At 35.5% G+C, this 3067-nt stretch overlaps 1 long non-coding RNA gene across 4 annotated transcripts in view; it reads right to left on the bottom strand.

The window, feature by feature from the left end:
- LOC113317133 overlaps positions 1-2199 on the bottom strand; it is a 4350-nt gene extending 2151 nt beyond the window's left edge. The window contains exons 1-3 of one of the 4 annotated variants that reach the window (XR_003343267.1): positions 1559-2199; positions 1197-1437; positions 1068-1109 (exon numbers count right to left, since the gene is read on the bottom strand). This is a non-coding gene — a long non-coding RNA (uncharacterized LOC113317133). Of the gene's footprint in view, positions 1-1067; positions 1438-1558 lie in introns of all 4 variants that reach the window. The other 3 variants (XR_003343266.1, XR_003343265.1, XR_003343268.1) reach the window with 3 other exon arrangements.
- Positions 2200-3067: the final 868 nt, after the last annotated feature.

Raw genomic sequence — 3067 nt, 5'->3', positions numbered from 1 at the left:
AAAAAAAAAAAAAAAAAAAAAAAAAAAAAAAAAAAAAAAATGCAAGAGCCAGTTTCAGTTATTATGTCTCAAAGAAAAGGGATTGAATAATCACATTTCCAAGCTCAAGTCTCAGTGCTTTATACATTCTTGCCCACAAATCACTATGACAACAGCCTAGAACAAATATAGAAAGTAGACACATATTTCGAAAAAATAATAGTCATGTTCTTCAAATATTTGTTGTTACCAAGACCAACCACAACTTCTGAGTCTTCTTTCTCTGCATGTCCCACATAAGTTTCTGAGCTAAGTGATACTAGGCTCTCCACAAAAACAGAACTACCGGCAGAGTTAACCTCAAACTCGTTGAACTCAAGAATTCTACTAGTATCACGCTCCCGGTCATACAATATCTCGAAAATCACACACTAAATCCATAAATGACAACATTAAGCAGAAATAATCTGAGAACTAAGAACCAATAAGATTTCTTAGAAGGCTAGAGGCATTAGACCACTGAGAGAGCACTCAGTTTCCCACAATATTTTCTGCATATACTTCTCAGACCCTGTTTTTTATTTCATATAAAGGAAATAATTATACTAAAGTTTGCATCATCCATAAGGTCTAACAAAAGTAAATCACAAAATGCATACATGATGTAATATTATCCTTCACCACATATTGTCAATTAATTAGATTCACGAAAGATCCCCTGCTATCTAATCTCAAAATGCTTAAAATTTCAATAAAGGTTTATTATCTTTACACTTGCTGGTGTTGTGATACCATAAGGATTTCAAGTTTGATTGTATGGGCGTCAGAATACCACTATGTGCTGGTGTTTCTAGTACCTGTGCAGTTGTTGTAAGAAGTTAGATGTAGCCTTATCCTTATCTGATCCTAAAGATAGATATAATATACTAGTCTCTTCTCAGTGCTGTTATTCACCAACATATATTCTCATAATGCTTTCACATAGAACCAGAACAGGTCAGTGACATTTCCTTCAGCTCTAACAAGTTTATGTCCACGTCTAGGTAATACATTCACATAGATTTCACCAATAGGGGATTGTTGCTTACCATTGTCATCTAACACAGCTTGTTCCCTCATTTGTGCCTCAACTAATAGAACAAGTATTGGTAAGTATTAACATATAAAGCATGCGCCAAAACTCATGACATTTTCAAATTATTATACCAGCTACTTACTATGTAACCTTCTGAAATCTGGTCCTTGGCCTTACTGGTTTTCTTTTAAAATCATGCACTCTATGCTTGATATGAAACGGTGAAGCTTTACTGATGCACCATATAGTACTGAGTCTGCTGACTAGTGTTTCAACAGGTTGCCCTGCAGCCATGAGGGGACTAATTGTTCATTCGTGCGCCCCAATTCTCATAGTTTGAACATATGTATCGTCAAAATTGTCTTCACAATCTCCTACGAAACCTAATAATGAGTTATGAGATTTTGGTCTTAATTGAATTAATATGGAACATAAAGAAACTAAAAATAAACTAATGACAATGATTTATAATGAGTATGAATCAAGCTTAATAGAAAAACTTACCAGTGGAATACCTCCTTCACATCGTTTATTTCTTCCAAATTAAATACCCTATTTAGGAACTTTGCGCCTCTATTTTCTTCAAACTCTTTCACACCAGCAGGGACGAAATTCCTGATGATTCATCATCTATCAGGAATTTCGTCCTTCAGAAGCAGCTCTCTATAAAAGATGGCACCTGAATTGTAAAATGCTTTAATTTTATGAACTCCTATTCAGTTACCGGAAACATTTGATGGTTATAAGAGTTTTTTACCGTTCAAGGGATAGTGAGGGGATGAACCCCTCCATAGTGCTAGCTCTTACTAGTACATTTTAAAACAGATTATAACAAGAATTGTAAAATTTATTAGTGTTTAGACCTATTATTGCAATTTTAGAACATTTAAGGGGGGACAAATACATAAAAATCTTAGAACACAATGGCTAAATAGGCAATTTTGAGATTCTAGGGAGGTCCTCCCTTGTCCCTAGTCCTCAAGTAGCTCCGCCCCTGACCGGAATCCCATACAAAACCAGTACCAGCACTAAATCTTGGAGTCATCACCCATCAGTAACTTACTTCTCATTAATTTTAAGAGGTTTTGATTTAACGGAAGAACGAAAATGAGAATTACGTTTCTCTGTTAGGGTTTTGACTTGGGGGAACGATAAAAAATGAGATCTAGAAATTGAAATTTCGGGAATGATATTTGTATATATGGGCAACTGAACTTGGATCGAGCTGCAAGCCCACTAGGAGTGCCATCCACAGTTCAGGTCTTTTTCATTCACCTTGTCGGATCCGGGTACTGCTCGCTCCCAAACCAAATCAACCCAATGCGAGTTGGGGAAAGGAAAATTTCTTGTTTGGTCCTAGGCCCATATAATTATTTATAGTAGGGTCCAACCGGAATTTTTTTTTATCCGGAGGTCCAAAATTAATTAAAACATGGAAATGTCCATAATGCTCATTACTACCAAACGTGTGTGTCTACACTGCTTACAAATTTGAGTACATATCTGGTACACTGCTTAAAAATTGGAGTACATATTTGCTACACTGCTTACAAATTTGAGTACATATCTGTCGTACTGCTTACAAATCCGATTATATATCTGAATGCTTACAAATTTGAGTACATATTTGCTGCACTGCTTCCAGGTAGAGTACAAATCTGTAAGAATCAATGATAAATAAATTAGAAAACGTATTACATCACATACATTGTAGGATCATACAATGTAGCAACCCAACCTTCTATGTTCCTCCAAATCCATTTGCAGCACACCTTCTTTCAAACACACGTCACAACCAATTTGTAATTTCATCAAGACCACCACCGATTTCACAAGCTTGCAAATCTGAACCAACAACAACTCATGTTCCTATCATTCAAAATATGTCATTTCTTGCAATAAGTTCTGAATTGCTCCAGATCATCTTCATATCCGATTCCAGTACTGAATCAAACGTAACAAAGAGCATTTATTTCAGTATTTCATATACGTACTGAATCAAACATAACAAGG

Source organism: Papaver somniferum, chromosome 10 (genome assembly GCF_003573695.1).
Source record: "Papaver somniferum cultivar HN1 chromosome 10, ASM357369v1, whole genome shotgun sequence".
NCBI lineage: Eukaryota > Viridiplantae > Streptophyta > Magnoliopsida > Ranunculales > Papaveraceae > Papaver > Papaver somniferum.
The sequence above is the reverse complement of the archived record's forward strand: the minus strand, read 5'-3'. Positions and strand labels throughout refer to the sequence as shown.